This window comes from Pinus tabuliformis, chromosome 4_1, assembly GCF_031772625.1.
Source record: "Pinus tabuliformis cultivar Carrire ecotype Pingquan chromosome 4_1, CPIR1, whole genome shotgun sequence".
Lineage (NCBI taxonomy): Eukaryota > Viridiplantae > Streptophyta > Pinopsida > Pinales > Pinaceae > Pinus > Pinus tabuliformis.
The window spans coordinates 163,147,681-163,156,111 of record NC_142303.1 but is presented as its reverse complement, the minus strand read 5'-3'; positions in this window follow the sequence as shown (position 1 = coordinate 163,156,111).

The window sequence follows — 8,431 nt, the reverse complement described above, 5'->3', positions numbered from 1 at the left end:
GAACAATAAAAAATAGAATATTGTGTAGTGAAAACAAAATTTAAATCTCCAAAATGTAGGGCACAAGGAAAATACTTGGATTATAAAATCATAAAGCAAAATACAATTGAAAACTAAAATTGAGGCTTCAACTCCTTTCACCCATAGTAGAAAAATAATATTTTTATAGATTTCTACTAAGGCTTTGTCTCACAATAAATACCAGACTTACAAAGGTACAAACACTCTGTTTTACATAGTGAATACTCTGTTTTTAAGCACCCACCTATATTTTCACCATACACTTCAGAAACAACTAAAAATTCATGACACATGATTCAAACATACATTGATATATGTTAATTAGACAAGACAAACATTAAACTAAACATGGTGTGCATACACAAAATTAATTTCAAGTACTTTAAGACAGTGCACAATACAAACTCCTATCACACAGTAAAACCTTGCATTCAATGAACATACCAACTACACACGATATTTCCAGTGATTTAATTAATGGATGAAAACTTCTTGTTATAGAGTGTTGCAGATATGAGAAATAGAGGTACGCTAATAAAAAACTTCATTTATGCTTAGGTCGCTTCAATTTGAGGGAAATTATCAAACGTGATTAGTCATGTACTTTAGGGATGTTGCACTGTCATGTTCAATTAGGGAAGTAGTTGGGATTATCTTCTAACACCCCCCCTTAATCGGAACTATTAATATTGGCAATTCCCAAACAATCACTTAGATGAGCAAAACTTTCTTTTGCCAATGGTTTAGTGAAGATCTCAGCATATTGATCTTGAGATCTACAATGTTCCAAAATAATTTCTCCATTGTTGATCAACTCTCTAATAAAATGATATGTTGTATCAATGTGTTTGTTTATTTTGTGAAAAAATGAATTTTGGATAAAGAAATTGCAGAATTGTTGTCACAATAAATTTTTGTTGTTTCAAAATGTATCTCAAACCCATATGAAAACATAGCCTGATGTGCTTTTTCTATCATCTACACTTCCTACTCAATCATTGTCAGCAAATCCAACCAACCTAAAATCATTTGTTGTAGTATATAGAATGCCATTTTCCTTCGTTCCATTAACATACCTTAGAATTATTTTAGCTACTTGTCAGTGTGTCTCTTTTGGAGTCTCTGTGAATCTTGGAATTAAACTTACTGCATGCATTAAATCAGGCCTAGTTGCAGTCAAATACATTAAACTGCCAACCATACTTTTGCATAGTGTTAGATTTGCATTGCTGCTACAATATTCTTTGCTCAAACCCATGGATGTTAGAGTTGGCGCAAGCTTGCTATTTTTCATTCTAGACCTTTTCAAGATTTTTGATTCATATTTTGATTGAGAAATAAAAATGTCATCTTCCATTCGCTTCACTTATATGCCTAGAAAATACTTTAACAATCCCAAATTTGTCATTCCAAACTCATTTTTCATGACCTATTTGAAGTCAATAATTAGAAGATTGTCACTCCCTGTGAAAATTAGATCATCTACATATAAGATTACAATTAAAATATTACCATCAATTTATTTGATGTAGAGTGTAGGCTCACTGTCACATTTTCTAAATTCATTGATCAACAAATAATTGTTTATTTTGCTATACCATGCACATGGTGTTTGCTTCAACCCATAAAGATCTTTCTTTAGCTTGTACGCCTTTTCTTCTTTCTCTTGAACCTCATAGCTAGGTGGTTGCTCATCATACACTTCCTCTTTCAATACTTTATTCAAAAAAATTGATTTCATGGCATCCCTTCCATTTATGTTGCGCGACAATTGCTAAAATTGTCCTCACTGTCTCCATTCTTGCAACTGGCACAAATGTCTCAACATAATCTCTTCCAAGATATTTCCTATATTCCTTAATGACCAACATTTCTTTACACCTTTCAATCCTTCCTTCAACATTGCATTTGGTCTTATAGGCCCACTTCACACCTATGACTTCTTTTCCTTGTGGAAGATTCACTAATTCACATGTATCGTATTTTCTATTGCCTCTATTTTCTCATCCATTGTTGCTAACCATTTTTTCTCCTTGATTGCGCCTTCAAAATTAATTGGATCATCTACATGAGAAAACAAAGAAAAAAAAGAATTTTGACTTGCGATATTTTTTTCTTCATTTTTCTCATAAATATCTTTCAAACTTTTAAAGTTTTGTCTTCTCAAGCTTGCCAAAGATGGATTTGATGTGTCACTTGAAGTTGAACTTGGAGAATGTGGAGTTGTTGATTTTTTTGCACACATGGAGGAGTATTTAATGGAATGTATGAGATTTTCCTATTGCTTGTTAAAGGTGTCACTTGAGGTCTGCTTTGTTGAGATTGAATAGGTGTAAGAGTCATTATCAAAGAATTACCTATTGTTGCTAATTCATCTTTATCTTCTTGTGGTAGACTTGTTTTTACATTGATTGTCCTCTCCAAACTATTATCCCATGTTTCATATTCTATGAACTATACATCTCTGTTGATTATGACCTTTTGGATGTTGGATTATATAGATTGTAAGCCTTGGATTCATCACTGTAACCAAAAAATATGCATTTCCCCCCTTTCTATCCAACTTCTTTCTTAGTTCATCTAGGACAAATGCATATGCCACACATCCAAACACACTCATGTGAGTGCACTATGTTTTCTTCCACTCCATACTTCTTCCAGAATCATGTTCTTTACACTTTTAGTTGAACATCTATTTATAATATAAGTTTCACAAGCTACAACTTTAGCCAAATAATCATTTGAAAAATGATTTTCCTTTAACATACTCCTTGCCATCTCCATAATTGTTCTATTTTTCCTTTTAGTGACACCATTTTATTCAGGTGTGTATGTTGTTGTGAATTGTTTATGAATTCCATGCCCCCCTATAAAAATGTAGGAATTCATTTGAGATGTATTCAAAACCTCTACCAGTTCTCGAAGCTTTGATGTAGTGCCCACTTTGTTTTTCAACAATAGCCTTGAATTTCCAAAAGCGCTCAAACACTTCATTTTTACGTCTTAGAAAGTAAACCCATTTTTTTCTTGTGTATTCATCTATGAATGACAAGAAATAATAACTTCCTCCAATTGTAGGTGTATGCATTTGTTCACACAAATATTAATGAATGATTTCCAAGGGTGCCTTTGCCATTGTTGACTTTCTAGTTGAAAATGATTATCTATGTTGTTTTCCCAAAATGCATCCTTCATATAATCTCTCTAGTTTTTCCATGAGTGGCAGACCCTTTACCATGCATTTCTTGTGTAGCAAGTTTAGACCTCCAAAGTTAAGATCCCAAATCTTAGGTACCATAACCCATTTTCATCTTTTATCTCTACTTGAACGTTTGTTTGTGTGACTGTTGCAATTTTTCTTTCATCTTCTTGTGAATTCATTGATAGTTGTGCTTGAGCACTCGCTTCAAATATAGCTTTATCTTTAAGGGAAAAAATCTATTACTTATCATTTGAACTTTTTTAATGAACTATTTACTTGGAAATTTATCCAAGATTGTGCATTCTCCATTTTTGAAAAAGACTTTGTACCCTTTTTTCTAAGTTTAACAATACTTATCAGATTCTGCTTTAAACCTAGAACAAAACACACATCTGAAATATATTTCTTCTCCGCTTTCTTGGTTAGAATATTGACTTTTTCTTTACCCATGACTGACACTTTGTTATTAGTCCCTAATGAGACTTTTGATTTTACACTTTCATCCAAATTAGAAAACATTTATATGTTCTTTTTCATGTGATTGTTGCAACTTGAGTCTAAAAACCATACATCTTTTTGTTTTTTTGTGCTACATTGCATGCTAAAAATATATTATCTTGCTTCTTATTTTCATTTGTAAAAATTTCACTTGGTTTACTAATATGATATTGTTTCTTTCTGCATTCACTTGCATAACGCTCATACTTCTTACAATAATGACATTGAACTTGAGATTTATCATACCTCTGACCTCGTGCTTGATTTTGGCTTGGATTTTGAGTGTTACCTCTTCCACTTGAGCTTGAAGAGATGCTTCTTCCACCTCACTATGGACTTCTTCCTATACCTCTAGTATTTGACCTTCCTCTACCTCTACCCTGACCAACTGAGACTTGTGTCTTGAAAGCATGTTCTAAAGAAGAATTTGCTAACATATTCAACCTATGATCATGAGAAATGAGTGAGGCATGAAACTCATCCACTAAAATTGTGAGAGATCCTTTGTATCCTCTATGGCCACAATAATAGAATCAAACCATGTTGGTAAGCTTCTTAGAATCTTTTCAACCACTCTCCTATCTTCAAGTATATTACCATGAGATCTGATTTGAGTTATCACTCCAATAACTTGTGTAAAAAATGATTCTATTGTCTCAAACTCCTTCATGCACATTGTTTCAAAATATCTTCTCATGATTTTCAATATCAAACTCCTTCATACACATTTTTTCAAAAATTATTCCGAGCGTTTGCAATTTTGTTGTCTTCACCTTTGCCATGCCTTGATATGTTTTCTGGAGAATGTCCCATGCTTGCTTGGAATTTGTTGTTGCTGTAATCCTTGGAAAAATACTCTCAAGCACAGGTTGGGATATGTTGTCTGGAGAATATAACATGCTTGCTTGGACTTTGTTGTTGCTGCAATCCTTGGAAAAACACTCTCATGCACAGGCTGGAATATGTATGTAGAAGAGGGATTTGGAGTCTTTCTTCCTATTATCTCTCAATAAATCTTGGTTTTGCTTGTGTCAATGCATTATATGCTACTGCATCTGCTGGTTCTTGGAACCCATTCTCTACTAAATCCTATATATCTTGGAAACAAATAATGTCTTCATTATGATTGCTCAATAATCATAGTTCTTGCCATTAAACTAGGAATCAGTGGATTTTTCAACTTGCTTGAATTTTCCATTAGGCACTGATAAAAATATTCTCCTTGTTCAGCTGTAATAAACCTTCGCTCCTTGGGTTGATAAACCTGCTCTGGTAATTGTGTTGCGATGACAAACAACTTGCACTAATAATTTTGTTGTGATGATAAATAACTTGCTCTAATACCACGTGACAGTGAAAGAAAAGGATAAACAGACACAAGATAAAATAAAACTTATACTACATAGTAAAAATTGTTTAAAACTCATAATAATGTGTAATAAAAAAACATAATAAATTTCTTTCATCCACAGTAAAAACCAAGTATTTTATAGATCTATACCAAGACTTTGTCTCACACAACACTTTGTTTTTACACAACAAATACTTTGTTTTCACCCGCCCACCTATATATTTTCTGGAGACACTCGAGCAACAACTAAAAATTAGTGCCACATGATTCAAACATACATTGATCTATGTTATTTAGACTAGACAACATTAAAATAAACATGGTGTGGATACACAAAATTAATTTCCATTACTTTAAGACAATGCACAATACAAACTCCTATCACACAGTAAAACATTGCATTTTGTTGTCACTCACTACATTATAAGTTTTCAGTTGATTAAATCTTGCTAAAGAGTAGTGAAGTTTGGAGCCATCTTCCATGCCACAGAAGCATTCAAAGCTAAATCAGACCCTCTCCATTGCATAGTGCTCGGAACAATATTTCCAATAATGGGTGGAAATCAAAAAACGAACTCTTGGATCAGAAGTTAGAGAAGATTGAAGATACCCATTCAAGGCCACTAAACAAAGGGAAAATGACTAAGGGTCGGGCTCATCACAAATCACAGATCGGGGCTTACTGAAGAAGCTACAAAGAGGAAGACACCTGAAGTTGTGATCAGTTCATCATTAATATTGCTAACCGCATATTGGCGGGTTCGATCTATCGGCGTATTAGGCATATTAGGGGTTTTAGGGTCCAGGGCATCACAACCGGCGAATCGGTGTGACAGCAGGGATACAACTCTAAAAACCTTGTGATATCGCTATGTTGCGATAATATTGTTAAATTGTTGGAAAAAGCCAAAAACATTTAATAAAGAAAATTGATGCAAAAGTAGGGACGGGCGAGCCCTTTTCTCTCTCCTCCAAGGGGCCACGTGGCCGAATACCGTTGGTCCTTATAAATGATGTGGTGGTTGATGTCATCATGATGTGTTAATACAAAGATGATGTGTTATCACAGAGGAAACATGACATGCAAATTTGGTATTTTCAGGGGTCCTAAGGGGGGATTTCAGATGACACATGTCACCACTCACAGGGTGAAACGTGGTAGTGATGACATCACCCATCGCAAATCGAAAATCGGTGATTGTGCAAGGCAAGGTCCCTCCTCCGCCAAAGTCCCCTCTGATTTGCGATTGTCATATGTGAAGATCATCCCAGACATGATATTTTATGCGTTATATCTCATGAGGATTTCACATTCGGACTTTTGGCCAGTGCTATGAAAGGAGGTAAAGGGGTCTCTGTCTCCCATATGGCGATTGCAATACCTTTGGTGGACACAACCCTGCAAATTGGCGATTGCAAGGGTCCAGAGGAAATATCAATGGACAACATCAAAAATCACCGAAGTGCGGGATTTCATGTATTAAAGGAAGAAGGCCCCAAGACAGGGTTTTAAAGGCTCTAGCCTCTTCGGGCTAAGCACCTGGTTCAAGGTACCAGTCATATGAAGAATATTACAAAAAGGGGCCTAAAGGGGATCGGGACTCACATGTTTCACATCATTTTAGTGATAGGGGCAAGCACTAGAAAGTCCTCCATATTACACCATAATCGCATCACCAAGCATATCAAGGTGCCAATAGTGTAGTGCAGGAATTTAAAGGCATGATGAGTCAACAGCTAAGGATTTTAAGAAAACAAGTGGTGCATTCAAGCCCCTCGTGGACTGATCCAAAAAGGCCCATTGTGACATGGAACCAGGGTCGGTGCTGACAGGAGTAAAAAGGGACTTAGTAGCTCAGGAGGATTTAATTATCTGGCATGGTCTCCCATACAGAGGGGAAACGGTGTACTGCCTAGGGGTCCTCTACTCCAGTACTACAATGTGAAACTGATAGTGCCCACTCCCATCTTTAAAAGATGAATGGTTCAAGCAGTAAAGATAGAAGTGACGGGATTCAGCTAAGCAGCACAAGAGGCCACACTGAGAGAAAATTACAACCTGAAGCAGAAGTGAGTACAGGATGGGCACGGAGATATTTTGCTGACATTCTTATGTGTTTGACGTATTTGTTATCCTGTAAGGTTCCTCACTTTAATGAGGCGATTAATGGTTTGTAATTCTTTTTGGCCACAGAGCCATCCCTAGACGAGACAGCTAGTCAACCTGATAGCTGAGACTAAGCCAAAGATTTTTTGATGTAATGAATTTTAAATGCTCCCCCTCTCCAGATAAATAGGGGGAAGCAACACTTAACAAAGGTTCAAAAATTCTAAAGGAAAAGCTACATTGTATTTTCAAACTGTATAATTTTATAATACAGATCTTTCATAATATCAAGGTAATTTTGGTGATTCCCCCTTCGAGTATTACAGTATGTTATCCCTCTGTTAAAACCCATTATGTTCATGTTTCTTCTCTGAATTCATGTAATCATACTTGTTATAAATATTTCAAGTTTCCTCACAAATTCATCTGTATCAATATGTTAATGCATGTGCCTGTAACTTACTCACAAATTCATTTGTATCGACATTTTTAATGCATGTGCATGTATGGATCATTGAAATTATATCTTTAAAAGCTACTCTCCATGAATCATAGCATTTAGTCCCTCTTTTATCCATTATTTCTACCTGTAACTCAAACAAGTGTAGAAATCCTTAATGCTTCAAGCTCTATGTGTTAAAGGTGGAATTCTTGAAGCTTTAAGCTATATGTGATGAGTTGTTTTTTCTTCTTGTCCTCTCCCATTTCTCTATTAAATCTTATTAAACTGTAAGTCCTTGAACTACTCGGCCCCCATTGTTTTATGCATATATTTATGAGATTTGTACATGTGAAGAAGTACCATAAATCCATGTCTTACTCCTTTAGATTAATCAACCAACCCATCCTATCTTATTATATACATATAGAGTATATGTGAGGTCTCCATTTTACTGAGGATCATTTGAGACCCTCAAATCTAGATGTGCCCAGGCACTGATCTTGTAAGCAATCCAAGGTTGTCTCTCAAAGCTAATGAGCATACCAATTGCACAAGATATTTATAGTGATTTATTTTATGGATGCAAACTTCTTGTTGCTAATGAGAAACGAAGGTATACTGATGAGAAACTTCATTTATGCTCACATGTTTGAGGGAAAATTTGAAATTTGATTGGTCATGTACTCCAGGGATGGTGCATTGTCATGTTCAGTTAATGATGTAATTGGGATTATCTTCCAACACTAAACCCTAAGATAGCAAATTTTCGCTTAGCAAGGCAAGGCCAAACTCACATTAACACAAGAGTTG